Genomic DNA, 26,823 nt, shown 5'->3' with positions numbered 1-26,823 from the left:
GTTCAAAACAAGTGGACTCATGGGGCAAAACTCTAACCTGGCATAGGACTCAATCTTAGGAAGATGATAACATTTACTTCTGTTTCTGAAGGTTGGCATTGCTGTGAATGGTCATTGTGGTCAGTGGACAATGGGATAAATGTAAGGCCACCACAATTAAACATATTCCAAATGCAGTCCAGCTATAAAAGAGAGCCATCCTCTGAAGGTAATTTCTTCACTTCATGAGTATGATTTTATTTCCATTTATCATCCATTACTCACAGAATCACAGGCAGATTTCCACTGAGGAGTCTCTGAGAATGAAACTGAGATTGCAGTTGGCTGCCAGTAAAAGTACTGATGCAATCATCTTTATGGCCTTTGGAACTTACTGAAAAAAAAAGGAACTATAAAAAGTGTCAAATAAATCATGAAAAGTCTGAAGATTTTAGAATGCTTCTTTACTGGTATCTTGTTAAAAATTTATTGAGTCACTGTACCTTTTGAGGCACCTTTGGGATCTTTCTGTTGTACAATGAATGCCTTCCCTTGCCTTGGTGCAGAGAAACTTCCTCTGGCAGTTCATTCCGTACATGCACCCCCCCCCCCCCGCCCCACCCTATGTGAAAAGGTTGCCCCTTAGGACCCTCTTAAATCTTTCCCCTCTCATCTTAAACCTATGTTCTCTGGTTTTGGACTCCTGTACCCTGGGAAAAAAAACCCTTGACTATTCACAAGTCATGTGGTAATTATTACACAGTGAGTTGTTCTGATTGGGAATGCACTGCCTAAAAGTCTGAAAGTATTGAATCTGTTTCCACCACACGAATGGTCAAAAGACAATTGAATAAATACCCAGCTGGAAAATAATTGGAAGTTTATAGGCTAAGAGCAGATGAATGACCCTATTTGGGTGTCTTTGCCAAAGACCTGAAACAGGCTGAATAGTCTCCTACTGTGCTATATCATCCTATGATTCTCAGTGTTAATAGAAACTATTCATTCTGTTCGAACCAGGTTAAATGTGATCACATCTTTCCCCACACCCACAACCCCCCACACCATCTTTTATTATAAAACAAAATAATATGATCAGGGGCTGGAGAAGATCATTTGGCTTTTGAGTCTGCTTTTCCATTCATTAAAATCATAGTAATCACTGACCTGACCATTTTTCACATAGTGTCATAGAGTTATACAGCATGAAAACAGACCTTTCGGTCCAACTCATCCATGCTGACCAGATATCCTAAATGAATCTGGTCCTGTTTGTCAACATGCATCCCATATTCCTCTAAATCCTTCCTATTCATATACCATTCCAGATGCCTTTTAAATGTTGCAATTGTACCAGCCTTCATCACTTCCTCTGGCAGTTCATTCATACCCCCCTCCCCATGTGAAAAGGTTACCCCTTAGGATTCTTTTAAATCTTTCCCCTCTCACCTTAAACCTATGCTCTCTAGTTTTGGACTCCTGTATCCTGAGGAAAAAAACTTGACTATTCACACTGTCCATGCACATGCAACCCCATATCTGTTAATTCTTTTAGAACTCAAAGGTCTCCTGACCTCGATCTTGAATACACACAAAAATACTGAACTCCAAGAATTCCAAAGATTTACAAATGTTCAAGTTTAAATATTTCCCCTCATTGCAGCCCTGAATGGCCAAATCTTTATTCTGAAACTGTGACTCCTTATTCTAGATTCACCGGTTGGTAGAAATAATTTCTCAGTCTGTACCCTGTCCAGTTTCACTAAAGAGGTTATGCAAGGACTGTGTCTTTTTTTTGTGTCTTTAAAAGCTGTGGACTCTAAGGAGAAAGCACTACTTAATAAACAGGGATTTACCAGGATGGCTGCACAATTTCATAGCAAGGAATTTGATACTTATTGTCAACTCATGGCCACACTAAAATAGTTCAGACAATAAGGAGCCAAGGAGCTGTTTACAAGTGAATCTGATTGGTTCTTAGCTAACAGAGCAGGTTAGAACTGGAGACAGGTTATACGGAAAGCGAGATAGAAAGACGCAGAAGGGTGTGCTGTTGTTCTCCCTAGCAGAAACTGCCTGTTCTCTGCAGTAAAATAAAAGCTCAGTTTAATTTTGAAAAACAGTTATCTTTTCTGCAACATTTGCTGTGAGCTGTGAAATTTGAATTGATAATTTAGAGACATCTGACAAGTGAATCAGTGACTTTGTATTTACAAACAAGTGAGAGCTTTCAGAGAAAAACACTGAATACTGGGGACCCGATTAGCCAAAATGAATCATGTCAATATTGGGATTCGCAAAGCAAAGACAATTGAACTGTCTTTTCAGTCTTTTTATACCACCACTAATAATCTATTTTCTCTATTTGTTTGTCCTTGTGTATGTGTAAGGGGTGACTTAGAAGCGGGTTAGAACTTTAACATATAACATTACCAACTAGTGGTTTAGATCTGTGCACCTGCAGCTATTGTCTAATTACTTATAATAAAGAATAATCCTTGATGAGTCCCAAAAACAACTTTAACACCTTACATAACTCTGGGAATATTGGGGCATAAATGGCAAGATGTTACCCCAGTGGGGCCATAGCATTGATATGATTTAATGAGATTATCTTTGATTCTTCTAAACCCCTCTAGGTTTAGTCAACTCAATTTCCTTTCATAGGAATATATCCATGTTGCTTAAGGTAATGGATCTGAGGAGCTTAATTTTGATGTTACATTGAACTAAATCCATTCTTCTGGTGTCACATGCAGCCTGTGGATGGACACAGTATGGACTACACTAGCTATCATATGAGCAGATAAATATTGTGTATGTTTGATCAACAATTTGTACCTGTTCTTATCATGCCATGAATGATGACCAGTATCTCCTCTGTTAAGACTCTGTGGTACTGTATCCTCTACCAGTGATTACTAGAAAGTGTGTTGATGAAGTATAGACAAAGAAGGATTGTTGGGAGTGAACTATCTCAAAAACAGCCTTACTCTGGGATGCATCCAAGGATATTGCAGGAAGTAGCAACAGAGATAATGGTGTACAAGTCAAAATCTTCCAGGAATCTGTGATGCTGGAAAAGTCATAAAGCTACTGCCATAACTTTATTTAAAAGGGAGGAGACAGAAAAAACAGTGACTATAGACCAATAACCTTCATGTCTATTATTGGGATGATGTTAGAGTCTGTTATAAAGGTTGCAATAGCAGAGAATTTACAAATGTACAATATGATCAGGCAGAGTCAGCATGGCTTCATAAAGGAGATAATGCCTGACAAATTCATTAGAATACTTTGAGGAGTTAACAAACATGATAGATAAAGGGGAACCAGTAGATGGAATATATTTGGATATTCAGGAGGCGTTTGGGAAAGTAGCAGACATTAGGCTACTGAACTCAACAAGAGCCCATGATGGTGGGTGCAGTAACTAGAATGGATAGAGGTTTAGCTTACTAGTAGAAGACAGAGAGTTTGGATTAAGGGGTGTATTTTCATGATGATAAAGTGGTGTGCCATTAATGATCTGGGTGAGGAAAGTGAATATATTACAGCCAGCTTTGAAGATTCCACAAGAGCCTTCTCACCGATTTTGTGGAATCTTCAAAGCTGGCGATAGTGTATTCACTTTCCTCACCCAAATCATTAATGGCACACTACTACTTACAATTCAGATGAATTGATAAGAATTACACACAAAAAATTGTAGAGTATTATAAACAGGTTAAGAAACTGGGAAAAAAAATCAGTTGGAATTTCGTTTGGAAAAATGTGAGATTATGAATTTTGGCAGAAAGAATAGAGGAGCTGAATATTATATAAATGGAGAAAGACTGCAGAAAGCTATAAAACAGGAGGATGTGGGAAACCCTGTTCATGAATCTCCAAAGGTTAGTGTTCCCGTTCAGCAGGTAATAGGGAAGACAAATGGAATGTTGGCTTTTATTTCAAAGGGAATGGAAGGTAAATGGAGGGAAATCTTGCTAAAACTGTACAAGATATTAATCAGACTACAACTGGAATACAGTGAACAGGTTTGGGCACCTTATCTAAGGAAAGATATGCTGGCATTGGATGCAGCCTAAAGAAGGTTCATAAGCTGACACTAGATATGGAGGGACTGTCTTATGAGGAGATGTTGAGCACATTGGGCCTGCACACATTGAATATAGAAGAATGAGACAGCACTTTACTGAAATTTACAAGATTCTTAGGGAACTTGACAGGGTAGATACGGAAATCTTGTTTCCCCTTCTAAGAGAATCTAGAAGCAGAGACCATGATCTCAAAATACATGGTTTCACTAGGGATGAGGAGGAATTTCTTCTCTGAGGGAAGTGAACCTGTGGGATTCCTTTACCACAGAGGGCTATTGAGGTTGGGTGCTCCTGTACATTCAAGGCTGAAGTAGCCCTTTTTAATCAGTAAGAGAATGACGGTTTATAAAGCGGAGGCAGGAATGTGAAATAGAGGATGCTCAGTTCAGCCATGATCTCATTGAATGGTGAAGCAGACTCAACGGGCTGAATGGCTCACTTCTGTCTAACGGCTTAAGGGTCTTATACACTGAACCATATATAGGCAGAAGTAGCAAAAAGAAGGAGGTGCCAGTAGTAGCAATCAAGCCACAATTAATGAATCGTTTATTGCACTTTCTCTAGTGTAAGTAAGTCCTTCCTTAGATTAGAAGACCAAACCTGCACGTAATATTCCAGATGTGTCAATGCCTTGTGCAACTCTAGTAAGTCTTCTTTATTCTTGTATGCCATTCCCTTTGTAACAGAAATTTAAAATTGACAGGTGCAGGATCGATGGGCTGATCGGCCACCTTCTGTGCTATAATTCTTGTGTTTCTGTAATATGTTCTTTGCTAATTGCTTATTGTAATTAGACATTAATTTTCCATCAATCACAGACAAGGAAATCAGTTTTTTTAAACAATTTTATTATCAAGTGGGTAACTTCACCCTTCACCACATTGAATTCCAATGCCTGGATCTTACACACTTTTCAAACCTGTCCACATGCCTTTGCAGCCTTTTCTAATCCTTCTCTCTGCTTCCTTTCCCACTTCACTTAATATCCTCAACAAATTTGGATACACTTTATCACTTCATTTAAGTGATCAATAAAGATTGTAAGTAACTAAGGCAGAAGTACTGGCCTTTGTGATACCTCACTAGTTATAGCCTGCTAACTGAAAATGTCCCTTTTATTCAGACTGAACTATATTCATTAAGTACAATCATTAACTCATGCCAAAACATAATGGCACCCAGTTCTGAGACTTAATTTACTGTAATAACCCCTTGCGAGGTATCTTTTATTGAATGATATTGTTTTGAAAACCTAAATTCACAGCATCTACTGACACCTCTCAGTTGTCACAAATCATAACACATTTGTAGAACACAGTTTCCCTTTTATAGATTCATGTTGACTCTGCATCCAACTGTTGTGTGAATAATATCAGAAATTTTGCCTCTATCCGTTTACCTGGGAGATAATTCCAGGTGATGTTATTCTTTCTCTGATGGAGTGCTTTTTCACAACTTGTCTTTTGACATTTGACATTTGACTTTCTGAAAGTGGATTAATGCAATGAGATCACTTCATTTCTGCTGGTGATCTGTAAGAAAGTGTCTGAAGGCAATTTGTTGTTGAAACACAGAAACATATGTCTGGGTCACTGAAACATGCTCAGATATTAACCTCTTTCCTATATATGCTGGCGTAGTTCAGATGGGCACCAAAATTAGCTTAGAGCAGCAATGGCTTAAATTGGAACAATTACTATTTATTCACCATAACCAATTTTCTTGATGTTCTTTTAAGTGCTATAATCTATACAGAGAGAAAATGCCTCCTCATGTTCACAGTACCATTTTTCCTTTCTTGGTATAGTCATATCTCACTGTCAATGGATACAGCCTCTTTGTATTTCTGTGATAGGTAACTCTCAATGGATGTATGTTTGTGATGAAAGCAACAATGGTTTTGTTTCCACCAGTTCCACAGTGCAGATGGGAGTCATTTACTAACTATAATGTTTGTAGTGCAAAATTTGCTGTGTTCCTACAAATGTTCAACTTCTTTTACCAGTCTTGAAATGTGAATTTCTGATCATTTTAACATTCAAAGCTAAATCACACTATCCCCACCAACCCCCACCACCACTGCCCACCCCCCACAACCCCTCACTGCTCCCCAACCCCCACCCATTAAAGAAAGGAGCATTCACTGCCTTATCTGCACAGCTCCAGGGAATGGTTTGTAGGACTGTTTCCTTGGTGACTACTTGAACTATGAGAATGAAGGTTGCATGGTTAATAAATTACAGTTTCCAGTCACCCTGATGATAAAATGAAATGTTAATCATCTCATTCACATGAGATTAAAAAAAAATTAAACATGAAGCTAATGTAACACTTTTGCTTCCTGGAAGAACAATGTTGATGGTTTCACTTGCATGTCCCTGTATGTCCTCCCCACCCCTTATTCCACAGCCTGCAATTCTTTTCTCTTTGGGTACTTATCAAATTCCCTTTTGAAAGCTGTGATTAAATTTGCCTCCATTAATCTCTCAGGCAGCATATCCTAGATCCCAACCATTTAAAAAATATTATTTTCCTCGTCACCTTTGGCAAAAGAATGGCTAACCTTAAATTGTTGCCTTCTGGTTCTCCAGCCAATGGGAACTGCTTCTCCTTATCTACTCTGTGCAGAGCCCCTTGTGATTTTGAATATCGCCATCAAATCTCCTCTTGCACTTCTCTAAGGAGAACAATGGCTCCTTAATCTATTCACAGAATGGAAATCTCTCATCCCTGGAACCATTCTTATGAATCTTTTTAGAGCCCATTTTGACATCTTAACATCCTTTCGAAAGTGTGGTAGCCAAACTGCACCCCATATTAGTTGAGGCTGAACCAATATTTTATTAATGTTAATTGTAACGTCTTTGGATTTGTACTCCATGACTATGTACTTTTAACCACTTTGTCACTGTAACCTCCAATGATTTTAATGCATATATATATATCTCTGCAAGTCAAATTTTGATATATAGAAATTCCTGACCGTGTGATGCTTCTTGGCTTTGGGTGCTTCAGGTGATTAGCTTTTAGTGCAAAACTAGTGAGTGTCACATATCATCATTTGAGACAGAGCCTTAACGGGGACAACATCAACAAAGTTCACCCATTTTCCTGATGAAATAATTGAAGGAGATCAGAAGGAACCTCCTAGATACTGCACACTGTTTTAAAAGTACAGGAACACAAACTATGCGGCGCACAATGTGTTATTCCACAGTCAAAGTGAATGGTGACTTCCTGAGACTTTGAAACATGTTGAAATATGGAAGATAGGAGCAGGAGCCCTTTGAGCCTGTTCTGCTATTTGTTATGATTGTGGCTGATCATCCAATTCAGTTGTGTTTTCCTGCTTTCTCCCAAACCCTGTGATCTATTTAGCCTTACTGTTTATTTCTAATCCCTTCTTCAAAGCATTCAATGTTTCAACTGCTTTCCATGGCAGAGACTTCCATAGGCCCACCTCTCTGTGGGTGAACGTTGCTTCTTATTTCGGTCCTACCCTGTATCCTTAAACTGTGACCCCTGGTACTGGACTTCCCAGTCGTCGGAAAAATCCTTCCTGCATCTACCCTGTCTAACCCTATTGGAACTTTATAGGTTTCAATGAGATCCCCAATGATTAGGAAGGTAACCCTACCTCACGGGACCTGGAACATTAACTCAGTTTTCTCTCCACAGATGCCACCAAGCCAGCTGAGCTTCTCCAGCATTTTCTCCTTTTGATTCAGATTGCCAGCATCTGCCATTCTTTGTTTTTATTCGGATGGGGATGTTTGTGATTTGGGCCAGTTTACTTGCTAACCGTGGCTATCATTGCAAAAACTGACTACAACAGCAAATGATGAGCCACAATTTGACTCTGCTGAGTATATCTTTCTCAATAACTGATGAGTTACCTTTTTCTAGCCAGAACAGGGCAGCACTTGGCTATTTGATAATGCTAGCCTAAGTACCCTGTTGCTAGGTAGTCCAGACTTAGAAGTGACAAGAAGAAATCACAGCAATAATATCAGAATGGATTTACTTTCTGCCATGAAATATTTATCAGCTTCTCACATATTCATCATCTATTGTCTTAACAAATAAAATATCCCAAGAGTGTTATTAATATTTGATGGCTTTTGTCTGCAGAGGCTAAATAAAGGTTCCTCAATCTGTCTATCAAAAAAAGTACCTCAGGATTGTATTGACACAAGTCCTGCTGTTGCAGCAATCCTGAGGTAAAAGTGGTTTCACATCAAGGTCTCAGTAAAATAATTTACATTTGTTTTTCATGAAGAAAGGTGTGAGGAAAACTCCTACCTGATTATCTATCCATAATATTATTTAGAAATCCATTTCTGGCATACATTTTCTGTCCATCATGCTTCTGGCACATTCCAAATTTCACGTTCAGATTTCAATATCACACACCAAGGCAAAACATCAAAAAAAGTTGTGGTCACCATCCATCCAGCAGAGATGATAATTGATATGTGGTGATAAAATTAGTTAATATGCACAACATCATACTGGCCTCTTACTTATCCCCAGTTTTAATCACATCAAGTCTGGTGGCTCTGCATTCAGCTGTCTAAGCTCTAGCTGTTGAAATTCCAGTAAATTCTGTTTCTTTACAGCTCCCTCTTTTTAAGATTTGCCATAATCTCCCCTTAAATTTTTGGTCATCTCTCTAATAACCCATTGTGTCTCTGGTATCAAATGTTGCTTTTTCATGCTGAGGGGAAACACCTTTATTGTAAAGATGCCGTATAATTCCAGTTGTTATTTTTGCTGAAAATCAATAACTCACCACTGTAAAATATATGTGCCACCCGGCTTTCCATTTTGCTGTTCCCTCTTCTTGTTTTCCTTAAATCTGATGTGTTTCCCCCTCACATGAGCCTTCTACAATTGTGCAAGAGTGAAGTTTAGTAGATTCTGGAAATCAGAAATAAAACACAGCAGGAAATTGTTCAACAGTTCTGTTGTCATGGCCACTGGTCAGAATCCTGAAGGACTGGGGATATTTTTAACTTGTAATTTCAAACACTGTTTTTAAAAAGAGAGCTAATACTGCGAAAATCGGTCATATATGTAAATGAAGTGGCTGTCTTAGAGAGATATCCACAGAAGGCACATCTATGGATGCGAACAGAACTTAGAATGACAACCCTTCAAAGGAGCAGTGTGAGAGAATAGGCAAGTCAAAACAGACTGGACTATGATCTCTTGCGACTACAAGGATAATGAGGGGCTGATGACCTCCTGCTCAGTAGCAAATGAACTCCGTGGATTATGCCCCAAACTGCAGACTGATTGTGTGTTTCTCCCTTTGAAGAGTAGCCAAGAACAGGGGTTGAAATATCTGTTTCAACCCGACTGAAGTGTGCTAGTAAAACTGAGTATTCCTGTATGCACCAACCTGGATTTGAACATTAGTGTACTGTGAAAGCCACAGTTTAAATATTATCACCACCCTGTGTGGCAGATAAAGAGACTCCCTTATTCTGAGTGCTAGAAGTTAGCTTGCTAGTTGTCAGACAGCGGGAAAAGGACAATAAATGTATTCGCTCTCATCCTAAATTTTAAAATTCAACCACAGTTGAAAAGACTCAGAATTACAGACCAATTTCTGCAAAATTGAAGATCATGAGTTGACAATTCAATGAGCAATGTCAATGCTACTCATGAACTCTACTGCAATGTTGTAATGTTCAGCCATCTCTCTTCACACACAGTTCAGAGATTGATCAGTACATCTTTTATTTTAACTTTAATCCATTTGAACTGAGCACAATAATCATCTCATCCAACCATCTGTAAATGTGTTTATAATTATAAAAGGACAGGATAGGATAAGAAGTGTATTGTTTCTGGATGTTGAATATGTCGGGACTAGGATACAAGATGTTATGGGAGAAGTTCAGTTGAGTCGTGACATGATCGTGGCTCTTGGATTGGAAGGTAATGGACATTACATTAAGTTGGACAAATGGTAAAAGAGAAAGGGGATAAAAGGACATGGAAGCATGTTTTGCAAGGAGGACATTTGAAAACTTTTTATTTCATCGAACATATTTTACAATTGCAGGAAAATTTAAAATGCAGTAAAACCAATGATGTAGTGTTTCAAAGTGTGGTCATGTGAGAAACTCATCAGGAAATTCACACACAGCAACTTCATACAAACAGCAATGTGTAACTAACCAAAATAATCTTATTTTGTTGATGTTGCTTGGGGGATAAATATAGGTCAATGCACCTGGGAGAATACCTTGATCAAATTTGAAGCAATGCCATGGGACTTTTTATATCCCCAAGAGAGGGCAGATGGACTCTTAACTTTGCATCTCAAGACTAAGAGTAATCTAACAGACTATTTATTTTTGAGGCACTCAACACCTAACCACACCTAATTACCAATTCTTACATCATCTTGCATTTTCTTCTTTTCAAACTGGGCACTGTATTGTATATCAAGACCTAAATTCTGAGGGTTATCTGGTGCCATCCTGTTGTAACCTTGGTAAGGTCATGAATAAGATGTATCCAATTGCATCGGCTTTATGATGGACAGATCATCACCCATCCTTTAGATGTGGAACCGCAGAGATTGCAATGTCAATAATTTTCCATTACTCTGGCCTGCAGAAGGAATCATAAGGTCAAGCAATGGGAGAAGGATCCCACTTAGGAATCTAAGTGAATATTATAGCCTGCATTCCTTCAAAATAAGATTCAGTCTGTTTTGTCACAATTTTTATAACTGTTTATTGTCTTTAATTAATGGACATTGTAGTGATGGGAACCAAGTGGACCTCATTGACTATGAGATCCTTGATTGGCCCAGGTGAACAGATCCAGTCAGGAAGCCCCGGCTGACCAATACAAACAGGGGATTTAGAATCTCTTCAGTTCAGGGGACTGACTCTGAGCTGGCTGGCCACAGCAGATGTACTCTACACAAGTAAACAAAGGGTGACTTGGTGAGGAGAACCAGCCTCTGTGCACTTATTTCAGGCATTAATTTGGGACTCATTTATTATCCCATATAGGATCAAAATTAAAATTATGATGGTTGGGTTGAGAGGAGCATGTTTGCAATAATGGAATGTTGGAAATAAGGGTGTGCAAAGATTAGGTCCAGTTCCATCCAGCATCAGCTGGTGTTCTGGATTGTACACTGACACTTCCATTTTGAAAGTTGCTTGGAAACATCTAGGTTTTTTTCTGAGCGCCTGGATATGCCCAGTCTCATCAGGCATTCTGGTGTATTGGAGCTTGTGGCCTGTTTCTCCCTATCATAAATATAAAATAATAGAATTTGACATCTGACTAAGAATGAGGGAATATATAATCAAATACACATTTCATTAGGAACCTTGCAGTCAGCGTGTCAAAGACAGGGAATATTCCTGGACCGTTGGTCCAATCTACGACACCATCCGGGCCTACAAAGTCTGGCTTCTGGGCATGTGTAGTGGTATTTACCAGATATCATTAAAAAAACTGTAAACTTTCCTGGTTTCTCATTAGAGATTTAATTAGCTTTTTTTATTTTGATCGACTGCTGAAACTGTGAAGAAAACTGGAGTGATTTGAAAACTTGTTAGAAATTTATGAAGTGCTAAAATGTTTTATTCCCAACGGCTGGTTTAACAGCTGTCACTGCTTGAATCACAGAATGCTGTTAAAGGAAAACTGGAAGCTAGCAAAGCGATGGCAAATTCTTCCTCTCATTGGCGATCATCAGATCTAGACAACACAAAGAGAACAATACCCAATAAATAACCAACTCTTAATGAATCCAATGTAATTGGAATTAATAGACATATGACACTACTGACCTGTCAGTCCAGTTTTAAGAATTTCAAGACATTTTTTTTTAATATGAAAGTAGGCTTGTGATATCTATTCTACTCCAAGAAAATAACCTCAGCCATTATCTAGCTTCCATCTGAGACCATTGCATTCCTACCCTTCAGATGAGAGTTTGAACTAAGGTCTCCCTACCTCCTCCTCATGTCATTCTATTCCAGAACATATTGGGCACTGGGGCGCGGAATAAACTTAAGGAAGAGATGGACAGGTTTTTAGTTAGTAATGGGTTAAAGGGTAATGGGCAGAAGGCCAAAAGTGGAGTTAAGGCTGAGGTGAGTTCTGCCATGATCTTATTAAATGGTGGAGCAGGTTCGAGGGGCTGAATTGCTTACTCCTGCCTAGTTCCTCTCTTCTGTGCTCTTATGTAAAAGATTCGCAGGTGTATTCTGAAGACGAGCAGGCAAATTCTCCCTTCGATACCAGTCAACGTTTATCCCTCATCTAACATCACTGACATATCATCTAGTCATTATGGCACTGCTTTTTGTGGGAGACTTCTGTGTAGAAATAGTTTCCTACATTACAGTGTTGCCTCTATAGCTGAGGAGAAAGGAATAGGATAAGGAATTGAATGATATATTAAATGGAGGAGCAGCCTCAAAGGGCCGAATGGCCTACTCTTTCCATGTTTCTAAAACAGTGAGTACATTTCATTGGCTGTAAAACAACCTGAGATGTCCAAATGTCATGAAATATACATATAAATGCATTTTTTTCTTTCTTCTTATTTTGCCTCCCAAGAGGTTACTTTGAAACAAGTTGCCATAGTGATTTCCTGATGCTCCAAAGGGCACAATATTGAGGTCCCCAGGTAGCTATCTCTAGAAATCACTAAACTATTGAGAACATCCACTTTTATTCCATGATACAAGTGTCAAGAATCCTTCAAAAAATAATGTATATCTTATTGATTAGGTTTACTTAATGGTGTAATCATAATTATTGCTAACCAACCTATCTGGCCCTGAAAAATTAATTAAATATTTGAGTTCTGTCAATTGTTTCATTTCTATAATCTATATATATGAATATCAATGATATTTACACTTCTAATATCTACACCCCAATATTTATTTCACTCTGTAAAATTTTAGAAAAGTGTACCTTTTTGAACAGGCATAAACACGAAAGGTAATAGCACTGGTGCATTTATTGTGACAATATCGTCACCAATCAGCATCTCTTTTCTCGTGTAGTGTAGATTTTTGTTTCCTTTTGAAATTTACAATTCCATCTGTCCTGATGAGTGCAAGATGGAAAATGTCAAAATAGAGGTTTACAAAATTATGAGGGGCATGGATAGGATAAATAGACAAAGTCTTTTCCCTGGGATTGGGGAGTCCAGAACTAGAGGGCATAGGTTTAGGGTGAGAGGGGAAAGATATAAAAGAGACCCAAGGGGCAACTTTTTCACATAGAGGTTGCTATGGGTATGGAATGAGCTGCCAGAGGATGTGGTGGAGGCTGTACAATTGCAACATTTAAGAGGCATTTGGATGGGTATATGAATAGGAAGGGTTTGGAGGGATATGGGCCGGTGCTGGCAGGTGGGACTAGATTGGGTTGGGATATTTGGTCGGCGTGGACAGGTTGGACGGAAGGGTCTGTTTCCATGCTGAACATCTCTATGACTCTATGACTCTATGTTCCCTTTATCAGAGACAATATCATCTGTTCTACTTTTGAATCATTAGAAGTGGGTTTTCACAATTCCTTGGATTCCTGTTCTCTGTTGCTTGTGGCTGTGAATATCAAAGATTTATTTCAACAATGTTGTAGTCTGCATTCTTTCTGACTAAAAAAAGCCACAGTTCATTCTTCACAGCATAACCTATGACTTCACATGTGGAGAGCCCTGAGAAAGAATAAGCTCAATTTGGTTTCTGTATGATGAGACTTGATTTCAGCTTGCACGGTGGAGGAAGAGGCTGTTTAAAACATCTGGAGTTTGGGAGGGACAGGAGCAGAAGATTGAGACAATCCATGACTATCCAAGTATTGACAAATGAATGGTTGTGCTAGGAAACTCAAACTAAGTGAATTCCCATTCATGAGTGCGACAGAATTGGCAACAGACTTTCACGATTGGAAGCTTGGACATATTGGGTTTTATAAGGCAATTAAGTGATGCTGAGGGAATGTTTGGCATGTTCTTTTACAAGAAAAGCAAAAGAAAACAAAAGAGAACAACGATTTCCTTTGGGCATGATGCGTCAGGAAATTGTAAACATGTGTAGGCAGAATGGAAGCCTCCTTGTGGTCAGAAGAGATTCTAGTTTTGATTTGATGACTAAAAGCTCTGGGTTAATTTGACCTCATCAGTGGCCCTACTCATTTTAAACACCATATTAGCTTCTGAAATGTAACTTTGGATAAGGCTCCTCAGAGATCATTTTTATGATCGTCCATCTGTCAGCTAAAATTCTCTCTGTTTGATGCACAGAGATAATGCAGTTGCATTTCCCCCTTAAGGTGTTCCAGTGTATCAGTTCTCTGTCCTATGTTCAGGTGGCAAGATATGTTCGCACACAGAGATATGCGTAGGAAGAGCATGAGATCTGACTAGTCTGGCAATCTTGTCTTAGTAGATAAGCAGCCATACTGTAGCACCCACTGTTGTGATGAGCGTGATCATTCTGCAATGCTAATGATATCAATGATATCCCTTTAAAATCTTTACTGTGGTTTTAACTGCAAATGTTGAATCTCCAAAGGGGCAGTACTACTTTCGCGAATTGTATTGCCCTGCAGGTCATGTCTAGATCATGACAACCTTACAGCAAAAATACTGACAGTCTGTCAGGCGATTCTCACTTTCCAGATATGGAGGCAATGCATTTTTTTTAAGTGAGTGGCAAAAGAATATAGAACTGTTGTTTGTTCTTTTAGCTTAATATTCACTACAAACAATTCATGACTCAATTCATATCGGTTGAGGTATCCATGGCTAAATGGCAGTATGCTTAACACTGAGTCACTGAGGTTTTCACTCAAAATACTTAAAATCATACAATGACGTGGCACTAGAAGAGGCTATTTGGTCTAGTGTGCCTATCGTTGACAGAATTATATAACTAATTCCATTCTCATGACCTTGTTCCACTGCTCTGCAATATTTCCTCTTCAAGCATCCTGTTCTCTTCTGAAAGTTATAATTGGATCAGCTTCTATCAGCTTTTCAAAGCAGTGCAGTGCAGATCATAATAGCTTCTGTGCTTAGTCTTGGCTGACACTTCAGGGCATGACAGTGGGAGTGCTGTACTGTCAGAGGTGTTGTCTTCTGGATGAGGCCTGGAGGGGAATCTAAAATGAGGAATTGAAGAATAAGAAGGTGTCCATTTGAGACAAAAGAGGAGAGATTTCATCCCCTCAAGGATTTCAAACTTTGAATCTACCAGCAATCTATGCAGGCTGACCCATTGAGCATGCTCAAAGCAGGAGAAGATGGATTCCTGCATTTAGGGGATTTAAAAGTGAGGTGAGGGGGCGTGCGATTGGGGGTAATGAGGGAGGGGGGCAGGCAAGAAAGTGGAGTCAGCAGTGTGGTGCTGGAAAAGCACAACAGGTCAGGCAGCATCTGAGGAGCAGGAAAATCAACATTTCGGGCAAAAGCCCTTCATCAGGAATGTGGATTTAAGGCCCAGATCAAATTTATCACATTGATTGATGGACCTTTTCTCAAATTTGCTCATAGGATTTGGGCATGGCTGTCTGGGCCAACCTTTAATGCCTGACTCTAATTGTCCTGGAGAAGGCAGTGATGAACAGCATTATTGAACTGCTGTAGCTGTTAGGGTGTAGGGACACCCACAATGCTGTCAGTACAGGAATTACAGGCCTTGACCAAGTGGCACTGAAGGAGCCATAGTATAGTTTCCAGACGCAGAATGGTTAGTGATTTGGGGGGGCAATGTTCAGGTGGTGGGGGTGTTCCCAAGTATCTGCTGCCCTGGTCCTTCCAGATGGAAGAGGTTTTGGGTTTGGCAGGTGCTCTCTAAGGAAGCTTGTTGAATTTCTGCATCTTGTAGATAGCACACATGGCAACAACTGAGCATAAATTTTAGATTAGATTAGATTAGATTACTTACAGTGTGGAAACAGGCCCTTCGGCCCAACAAGTCCACACCGCCCCGCCGAAGCGTAACCCACCCATACCCCTACATCTACATTTACCCCTTACCTAACACTATGGGCAATTTAGCATGGCCAATTCACCTGGCCTGCACATCTTTGGACTGTGGGAGGAAACCGGAGCACCCGGAGGAAACCCACGCAGACACGGGGAGAACGTGCAAACTCCACACAGTCAGTCGCCTGAGGCGGGAATTGAATTGTGGTGGGAATACATTTTTGTGGATGTCGTGCCAATTAAACAGGCTGCTTTGACTAGGATGGTATCAAGCTTCTTGAGAGTTTCCAGAGCTGCACTCATCCACGTAAATGGGGAGTATTCCATCATATTCCTGACTGGTGCCTTGTAATGGAGGACAGACTGTGGGGAGTCAGGGGTGAATTACTCACTGTAGGATTCCTAACCTCTGGCCTACTCTGTTAGCGACTGTACTTATACTACCAGCCCAGTTTCCCTTCTGGTCAATGTGACTATATTTTAGTGAACAGCCACCACAGTAAATAAAGCTTTAAAAGCATGTGATCAATTGGCCGGATTAAAGTCTGGGATATTGGGTGGTACGATGGCACAGTGGTTAGCACTGCTGCCTCACAGCGCCAGACACTCGGGTTCAATTCCCGCCTCAAACAACTGTCTGTGTGGAGTTTGCACGTTCTCCCTGTGTCTGCGTGGGTTTCCTCCGGGTGCTCCAGTTTCCTCCCACAGTCCAAAAATGTGTAGGTTAGGTGAATTGGCCATGCTAAATTGCCCGTAGTGTTAGGTGTAGGGTCTGGGTGGGTTGCTCTTCGGAGGGTTGGTGTGGACTTGTTGGTGTGGACTGTTTCACACTTTCAGAAGTAGTCTAATCTAACCTGTCAGTTAGTACCTTGAGTTGAGATCATAACAGAATCCAGAGGCATTTTAAAATGAATCTTAGAATGTTCTTTAATATATTGCTTTTGGATCAAAGGTTATCGCAAGATGTATAAGCAACCTTTTGGTAATGTTATCAGAGGTTGGAATATTGTTAGGATGTTGTGGGAACTTGTACTCTCATCAAATAAAGACATGGGATTAGATTAGATTACTTACAGTGTGGAAACAGGCCCTTCGGCCCAACAAGTCCACACCGACCCTCTGAAGAGCAACCCACCCAGACCCATTCCCCTACACCTAACACTACGGTGTAATTTAGCATGGCCAATTCACCTAACCTACACATTTTTGGACTGTGGGAGGAAACCAGAGGAAAACCGGAGGAAACCCACGCAGACACAGGGAGAATGTGCAAACTCCACACCGACAGTTGCTTGAGGTGAGAATTGAACCCGAGTCTCTGGCGTTGTGAGGCAGCAGTGCTAACCTCTGTGCCACCGCGCCACCCAGTATCCACCAGAACCACAGGAATGGCCAGCATGTTGTCAGCGGTCTCTCTTCTCATCCCAAATTCCATCCTGGTTTACGCACTAAGGTATCATAGACACCACAAACTTCACTTTCTTGTAGTCAGTGTTGGTCAGCTGAGAGACCCTCTTTCTTCTCTCCCCTGTCCTTGTCCCCAATTTAAATGATTAAATGCTGCCAAGTGTGGGACTTGCATATACTATATGTTCAAGGTCCTTCGGGGATAGGAAAGTGAAAGGTATCTTTAAAAGACTTAAGGTCATAATATTGAGAAGAGAAATAAAGGGGCAAGGAGTCTTGTGGGGGTTGGTTTGGAAGAGAGACAGAGAAAGCCATTTATCATTGTTTTATGTCTCTGTGACATGTTATTAACAGTCCTCTGACTATCCTTTCTGTGCAATGTACTGCATAAGTGAACTAACTGTCAGTCCATTCTCTGCATGTCTTATTTATTGCTACTTGGTTCTCTGCAGTGCACTATTCCATGACCAAAAGAGCCTATGAATCCCTACAATGCTTCCACTAATACTTTTGTATGTTGCTTATTGGCATCAGTGAGGATGGGTATTCTACACAAAAGTGGCATTGTATCATAAAGGCGACAGTGCGATGTGTTACCCGATATTTATTTGGTGGTTTTGTACACAGCAATGTTTCTGCACAGTTCTAACATTCCCCCCCTTGCCAGAGATGAGGTATTGCATTCAACCACTAAAACCAACATTTAGCTAATCAATTGTCACTCACGATGAGTCTGAGATTATTTAGACAGTTTGATTTTTGTTTGATGATGCTCTGTGAGTTATTTCTCGATGTTGATGTTGTTTTATAAACACAAGCTGTTGTGGCCAATACTAGAACTAAAAATCTTGATGAGCTTTTAGAAGTACAAATCTTGAAATGGGTTTACTTCCAAAACATAAAACAATGGATTTGAAAAGCCCTCCTTCAAGGTTAATGCAAGGGGATCATTCTAAAACAGGAACTTCGGTAAGATAAGTGTTTTCCAAACCAGTTGCTTTCTCTTGCACTTTTGTTACATTTATTGATTTGGGAATGTTGGTTAAAACCAAGAGAGAATGGCTGAGGCTCCCTCTCCTCTCTCATGATCAACATATAGCCTGACCCTGTGAATGGAAATGCCATGACTATGTCGATCTTGCGCCCTAAGATCAATATGACCATCCAAGAGAATCTGAGAGTGAAGAAAGTGCTGCAGTTATACGATTAAAAAAAGCGAAATATAATTGAGTTGAAAATTCTACTGCCTGAAAAAAGCAGTGGCCATCCACCCTGCTCACTGCTAACACATGACAGTGATTTTCCAACTGGAAGTTAATTGCTGCTGGTCTTAAAAGCAGCATTGGTGAATTGAATGACTCCAATTGCTGTGAAAGCAGCAGCAGCCTTTAATTTTCTGGCTACTATGTCTTTCTAATCACGCGGTGGTTATTTCTGGCAATCGAACAAGTTGCTTTGTCTACCTGTCAGCTAGTGCTAACTGATGCACTGTGGTAGAAAATTTAAAAGCACATTTCCACAAAACCGAAGCAAGGCAGCTGGAGGATTGCAACAATTTGTGTGTTGAGTTGAATTTTCTCCCTTTGGAGATGGCTGTTTTGACAGCTGGGTTTTAGAGCGCCCAGCCCAAAAATGGCTTGAAGTGACTTTTTACACGTAATCTTCTGCTGTCCGTGTCATTATTTGTGCACCTGGTCTCAATATTGCCATCTCTGGAATTGTACAACAGGAGAGGTAGACATAACCTTGCCATTGCTGGGATCTGCTGGCATTCGTGATGTTAGTGCCAATGTTAAATCCCAGCAGCACCCCATTTAAGGAACTATAAGGCAGCAAATGGCCCTCTCACTGAGGTGTTGGCCCAGAAAGGAAACTCGCTCACATTTTCAGAGATAGGCCCTGGAGGTGCTGCAGTGGAGGAGGAGATCAGTGCCTTTTTTCTGCTGCCCATTGCAGGAGATTGTGCCCACCATCCTCAGGTGGACCGCACTGAGATAGCAGCCCAGCTCAATGCTGCATTGTGGGTAAAAAGGAATGCACAGTAGTTCAGCAAGAAGGTGAAGACAGGTTGTGCTATAAACACGTGTTTCATTGATATGAATTCACTGTAGCTCGTTTGATGAATTGCGAACACTGTTTCTAAAGTGTGAACTTTCAAAAATGTGCGTTGGCTAGAATGCAATTATGCCACCAATAATTTCAGCTCTGTTTATAAAGCGCAAATTTTCTTTAAAACAGGATTGCATAAGAATGCAACTACCGTGTTATAAGAAGAACTACCTATAGCGTCCTGCACTCAGCAAGGGCACCACCGTCTTCTCCCTGCTTCACCACATTCACAGGCCCATCATTAGCTCTCACTCTGCCACTGCACGCACCCCTTACCAAGGTACATGGACTACTCTCTCTCCATTGCATGTATCAATGGCCCTTGCACACCTTGACCTCCTAAACATTTCCTACCCTCTGTGCTTCCTTCTCTAGTCACTGGCGACATCTTAGCATCTTCTGTTTCAGCAACACCATGGACAGCTCTCTCTACTCCCAACCAGACTCAATCCCTTTGCCTCATTGTAGGAAATATTGTTCTACAGCAGGAATGAGAGGGCCAAGCTTGATGGAGGTAAGGTTGATGTATATAAACTCTTCACATGAACATATCTCAAGCTCCCTCTTGTAGTGACAATCAGGTCTCATTAAACGTCCATCCAGTAAGCTCATTGTGCTGTGCTCATCTCCCATTGCCATCTACACTAACTCATTCATGGAATCCCGACAGAGTGGAAATAGGCCATCTGGCCCAACAAGTCCATACTGACCCTCTGAAGAGTCTAGCCATCCAGACCCATTCCCCTACCCCTATTACTCTACATTTCCCCTGCCTAATGAAACAAGCCTACACATCCCTGAACACTATGGGCAACTTAACATGGCCAATTCACCCTAACCTGCACATCTTTGGACTTTGGGAGGAAACCAGAGTATCCGGAGGAAACCCATGCAAAAATAGGCATAATGTGCAAACTCCACACAGACAGTAGCCCAAGGCTGGAATTGAACCCAGGTCCCTGGAGGCAGCAGTGCTAACCACTGAACCATTGTGCCACCCATAAAACTGTGGAGCGGGATTTGAACCTGCAACCTTCATACTCAGCGTTAGGGTGCTACCAATTGAGCTATAAACACTGCTAAATAAAGGCTGGAGCGATCATGAAACACCTTTTTTTCCAGAAACTAAGAATTGAACCATCGACTTTTAGATCTTTAGTCTAATGCTCTCCTAACTGAGCTGTTTTGGCTGGTTATCTCTGTCTCTCACATAACTGGTTCCCCCTCTTCTATTATACAGTCACTAGCAGCATGCAATGACCCTCCACCCCAAGTAGAGCAGCACTGGAAACCCTCAGCCTGGTATGGGTTTTGGGGGGGGGGGGGGGGGGGGGGGGGGTGGTACCATGGCCCAATAATCAAGGCCTCACAATATCTCACAGGAACTGCTGTGCTTGGCCAAGGAGAGGGGACTGGGACTTAGGGTACAGGCTAGACAGAGCTCATGATTTCTGCCCATGCTCTCAGCTCCACCTCTAGCTCTGAGGAGAAAGCAGCTCAACCTTCAGATGACTAGACAACAAGGATTTCACCTGCACCCTTCTCCAGCTCAGTGACTCTCACAGCAGTGAGTTATCTTTCTAGATTAGACTTGGGAGCATGGACTGGTGGTCGCTCCACAGTTCATTCAGGAAGAAACAGCCCAAATCTGTGTCACTTTGACAACTGTTTAGGACCAGGCAACTGGTCAGCCTCAACCATAAGATGATCCCATGGTCATGGTCATTAATGACGTTGTGAAAAGACACATACAGACACAGGAATATCAGGTTAGTTTGTTAGAGGCAGCACCAAACTGGATTGAAGGATAGAGAAGCCTACTAGCTGGTTCTGGCATGCATGCCGTTGGCTATCTCCATGAAGAGGTCAGTGAATGTTATGGAGAGCCCAGTAGAGAACACTCAGTGTCAGTCATATATGGGAATGGATTGTAATCCGCCGATTGTGATCGGCATTCATGGTAAAATGAGAAGTGAGGATGTGGAACCTTAACCTCAGTCTGTGTGCCCATTCTCTCAAGGAGCCAGGGTGGTGCCAACAGGTATCCATAGGATGGAGGAGCCACACATAGACAAAGGACCCCCAAAACTTCCTCTCAAAAGTTCCAGATCTACTGGTGCCTAAATCTCCCCTCAGCCTCTTATCCCAAACCCTATAGAAGTCTACATTGAGGAGAATGAGCCTACGTCTGGAAAAAGGCCCACTATCAGTAGGCCTAGTCCCTCAAAGCCCAAACACCCCTAAGGACAGTTGGCTCAATCCTGGATGTCAATAAAGGTCAAGGGCAGAGCAAGCTCCATCCACCTAGCTGCAGAAGTCAGGACTGCACTTCAACACAGCAACATGAAGAGGAAGTCAAACTTGTCGGAGACATGTAAGTGCCATAGGTGACACACAATTGGCACCTTGCAGCTTTGTAAATATATATGCACCTGCTTTCTTAAAATGTGTGGTCTTGTGCTTTTTTGTGCTGTCAGACTTGGTTAGTTGTTCCCATGTGAGATTGAGCAGCCTCCTCAGGCATCTCAAGGATGAAGCAAGATGTAATGGCCAAGCATTGCTCATTTCTCACAAATAACTGACTTCTTCACTGCAGATGGCACCAAATATCAGGGATCTTTGAACCATGATGTCAACTGAAGCCAAGATGTTGCACCACAACATGGAGAACACTAAGGCTAAATGCAATGTGCAGAGATTATGCTATGGCCTGGTCTTCACACACCTTCCCCATTTAACATACACCTTGTGAGTAAGAATACTGAATCAGTGGTTGACCAGGGGAAGGTGTACAAATCACAGCCTCCTGTGCATTCAGTGCTCTGTAATGGAATGCTCAATTATTTCAGGACAACTTAGCAACTTACCTCGACTCTGAAACATTGAAGACCAACTGGTGATGGAAAGGTCAAATGGAGATGCCAAGCTGCTGCCAATCATGACATCAAATTTTCCCTCACCCTCCTACCTTGTGATGTTAGTGCTCTATCTCTCTGTCCCTCTCGCTCTCTCTGTCTCTGTCTGTCTCTCTCTCTCTCTGGCTGCTGCCTTCTCCTTAATGGTCAGTAGTACTTGCATTGTGTGGATATTTGAAAGTGGAACCAGTTGAAGATATTAAGTGTGTAATCAGATGGATAATGAAAGCTTGACTCAGCAACAGAAAGAACTGCAACAATAACAACCTCCTTTACAATAAGCAGAGGCTGCTTGCCAGATTACCACCAGAATGTTAAACAATTAGAAAAAGTCTAAACCCTAGCTCATGCATCTGGCAAGTGGGTTTCACTTTGGAACTCTGGTGCTCAACTTGTTTTGCTCCATTGCGCTCTCTTGGATGTTCATCCTGGTCACTGTCCTGATAATCACCTTCATCTTCATCCTCCTCCTCATCTTCACCTTCAGAAGGAGGCCTGTCGTCTATGGGGCATGGGCTATGACCTCGGTGGATTTGTGAGCAGCGTTTTTTCTCTATTTCACATCAGTCTGAAGATTTTACAAAGATGTCATTGGCCATGTTTGAATAGGGCTGAATGTCTTACTCCTGCTCCTATTGCTTATATCCTTACGTCATGTCTGATGAACCTGATGTCATTTCATTGGAAAGTAGTTGTGGACAGAACAGTGTCTATTGATGTAATTTATATTGCTTTCCAGAAGATTTTTGATAAAGGTCCCACATCAGAGACTTTTAGTGAAATTGAAAACTCATTGAATTGATGGGCAATTATTGGGAAATTTGGCTGTGAGGGAGGAAACAGAGTAAAATGGATAGGCATTGCAATTGGCAGTATGTGACTAGTGATGTCCTGCAAGGATCTTTTGGGAACTCAACTGTATTGATCTCCATTGTATTTATTAGTGACTTTATTTATGACTTCGATTGGCACAGATTCATAAAAGAAAATTTCTTTAATTGTGCTGTAAACCTCTATGACAATGACTTAGCATAAAAACCCATCTATCCAAGTTTCCAAATGTCACAAAGGTAGACCGCATTGTATTTGGAAACAGAGAATTACCAAGAGCTAAGAGAATGGTCAGAATTGTGGTAAATCAATGTAGGCAAGTGTCAGGTTATTCAATTTGGACTTGAAAAGGGTTTGAGGGTTTATGAAATGACATGGGTTAGTATGAATGGGGCTCGTGGAGTGTGTGGGGGATGGATGCAAGGGATGTGACTGGAAGAAAGATATTGGTATCATTTTTCATGAATTAGTCTGTCAGGCAGAGCCAATGTAAAGAGCCTTGTCCTTTCAGCCAAACCATATACCAGTCAAGCTACCTGCATGTTTATTTCAGGGTTGACCCCTAGGGAATGAAAATATTACATTTTTGGCCATTTTCTGATCTTCAGTCAGGTTGGTGGAACTGAGGAGTGTCTTGTGTCTGTGTTCTCATTCTGAGAATGAAAATTCAGACGCGTCAGTATATGGAACTGAACACCAGTGAGACATGGCCCAACATTGTGGTTCTCAATGAAATTACAAAAGTGAAGCTTGGAAGCAGCAAGATAGAGGCAGCGAAGAATTTCAAATGTCTTATGACAACCATAGCTCAAAAATAAAGATCAAAGCTCCATTTAATAATAAAATATAGGCTATATTAGATGAGACCAGTGATTCAGAAAGTCCAAAAACATCAGCATGAAGCTGAGAAAACGTGCCGTGCATTCACTGGTCTGTCGTGTTACAATTGAAACGTATGAGCTAAACTCGAAAGAAAACCAATGAAAAGAGAATGGCAGTGTTTGAAATGTGGGGTATGCAAGGATATTAAGACTCGGTTGGATGGAAGGAAGCTCAAGTGATTAGGTGAAATCAAGAGTAGAAGTTCAGGGATTCAAAGGGTTTGGTATGTGCAGTTATAGAAAGAACGGACATTGGAAAAGATGACCTGTCAGCCTTGTCCTGGCAACAACTGACCACAACATTAAGGGTAAAAACAGAAGAGGAAGAAGAAAAATCAGAGCTGCGGATTTGGAAAGATTGAAGATAACCAGAGAAGAAACAAATTGAGTCCAAAGGCCCCACTGTGACTGTGTTAAAAATATTAACAATGTGGGTCAATGTGAACCAAAAGGGACATCAATACTAATGAATCCACAAGAATAAAAAGTTACAAAGAATTTCATGGATCAAAAACCTAATGGAATGCTGCTGTTCCATTGTGATGTAGTCTGTGTGATTTTTGTATTTACGTAATAAAATATCAAAAATCATTTAAGTTGGATTTTTGAAATTTGAATTTGTGATGTGTGTTTTTGTCTGTGCCTGAACAGTATAGTGATTTATTCTCCTTTCGTTTCTGTAACCATTCTTGTAATTGTTTTAAAACAGTTTGATGGATTTAGCTTTCAAATCTATTTTTTTTTGGATGCATTAGGTGAGTGTACAACATAACAAGGTAAATAATTGTGCATAAAGGTATCTTAGAAACTTCAGGAATTTCACTTAAGCACAAGGAAAACACTCATAGCTTGGATCAATGCTTTTGAAACATTTTTAGCGCAGAAATCCTTGGACAAAGATTCAAATATAAAACAGTAGTCCTGCAAAAGCACGAAGATAATAAGGAATTTAGTAATAGTTCTAAATCAGAAGTGTCTGAATAAAATGCTGAAGAGATTATTTGAAACTGAAAACATTTAAACTAAGGCATATGAAAGCTCCATGAAAGGCTATCTGATCTTCCAGACTGAGGTTGTAGGAAAAGAGATTTTGTTTTCTGGTGTGAGACAAAATCTTGATCAGATGGGCCAATGGGCCAAGAAGTGGCAGATGGAGTTTAATTTAGGTAAATGCAATGTGTTGCATTTTGGTAAGGCACACCAGGGTAGGCCTTACACAGCTTATGGTAGGACCCTGGGGAGTGTTGCCAAATGGATGGACCGAGGGCTGCAGGTGTAAAATTCCTTGAAGGTGGCATCAGAGAGTGTGGTGAAGAAGGTGTTTGGTATGCTTATTTTAATTGGTCAGAGCATTGAGTATAGGAGTTGGGGCACCATGTTGTGGCTGTGCAGGACACTGGTGAGGCCACTTTTAGAATACTGCATACAATGCTGGGCACCTTGCTGTAGGAAGGATCTGTTGTTAAACCAGAAAGAGTACAGAAACAATTTACAAAGATGTTGCCGGGACTGGAAGGTTTAAGTTGCAAGGAGAAGCTGGATAGGCTGGGGCTTTTTTAAAAATTAGATTTCCTACAGTGTGGAAACAGGCCCTTTGGCCCAACCAGTCCACACCAACCCTCCAAAGAGTAACCCACCCAGACCCATTGCCCCTCTGACTAATGCACCTAACACTACGGGCAATTTAGCATGGCCAATTCACCTGGCTTGCACATCTTTGGACTGTGGGAGGAAATCGGAGCACCCAGAGGAATCCCACGCAGACACGGGGAGAATGTGCAAACCCCACACAGTCGCCCGAGGCTGGAATCGAATGCTGGACCCTGGTGCTGTTAGGCAGTCGTGCTGACCCACTGAGCCACCATGCCACCCCTTAAATAAGCATGAACGCAGTCTCCCACTACTACAAATGTTGCAGTCGAGTACCCCGCATTTGGGGACATTGCAGGCGTCAGCACACCCAAAGTGCAATGGGATAGCCTCGTCCTGGGAGAACCACCTTATTGATTATGGAATCTCTCCTAATTTTCCTGGAGCATTGGAGGCTGAGGGATGACCTTATAGAGTTTTATAAAATCATGAGGGGCATAGATGAGGTGAATAGCCAAGGTCTTTTTTCACAGGGTAGGAAAGTCCAAAACTAGAAGACATAAGTTTAAAGTGAGAGGGGTTAGATTTAAAAGGGAACTGAGGGGCAGCGTGTTCACACAGAGGGTGGTTCGTATATAGAAAGAACTGTCAGAGGAAATGGTAGAAACAGGTACAGTTACAATGTTTTAAAGACAATGGGACAGGCACATGAATGGGAAAGGTTTAGAGGGATCTGGGCCAAACACAGGAAATTGGAACCAGTTCGGTTTAGGGTACCTGATCAGCATGGATGAGTTGGGCCAAAGGGTCAGTTTCCGTGCTGTATGACTATATCACTCTACCTGTGCAAGGGATGCTTTTGTGACCTACACAAGAGGTTTTATTTTAATTAATTGGATTGTTTGTTACCACGTGTTTAAAAATCTTTGAGTTGGTGTTGTAAGTAAATGGTCGAGAGGGTGGTGCTGGAAAAGCACAGCAGCTCAGGCGGCATCTGAGGAGCAGGAAAATTGACTTTT

The 26,823-nt window shown here is 41.0% G+C and overlaps 1 protein-coding gene and 1 non-coding gene across 3 annotated transcripts in view; one reads left to right on the top strand and one right to left on the bottom strand.

Moving 5' to 3' along the window:
• Window positions 1–26,823, top strand: part of LOC140486476 (cell adhesion molecule DSCAM) — a 693,577-nt gene that overhangs the window by 52,287 nt on the left and 614,467 nt on the right. The gene's annotated exons all lie outside the window — the stretch shown is intronic.
• On the bottom strand, window positions 26,087–26,243 carry LOC140486554 (U1 spliceosomal RNA). The gene has a single exon (XR_011962629.1). It is a non-coding gene; the product is annotated as a U1 spliceosomal RNA (small nuclear RNA).

This window comes from Chiloscyllium punctatum, chromosome 15, assembly GCF_047496795.1.
Source record: "Chiloscyllium punctatum isolate Juve2018m chromosome 15, sChiPun1.3, whole genome shotgun sequence".
In the NCBI taxonomy this organism is placed as follows: domain Eukaryota; kingdom Metazoa; phylum Chordata; class Chondrichthyes; order Orectolobiformes; family Hemiscylliidae; genus Chiloscyllium; species Chiloscyllium punctatum.
This window is presented reverse-complemented; position numbering and strand designations above follow the sequence as displayed.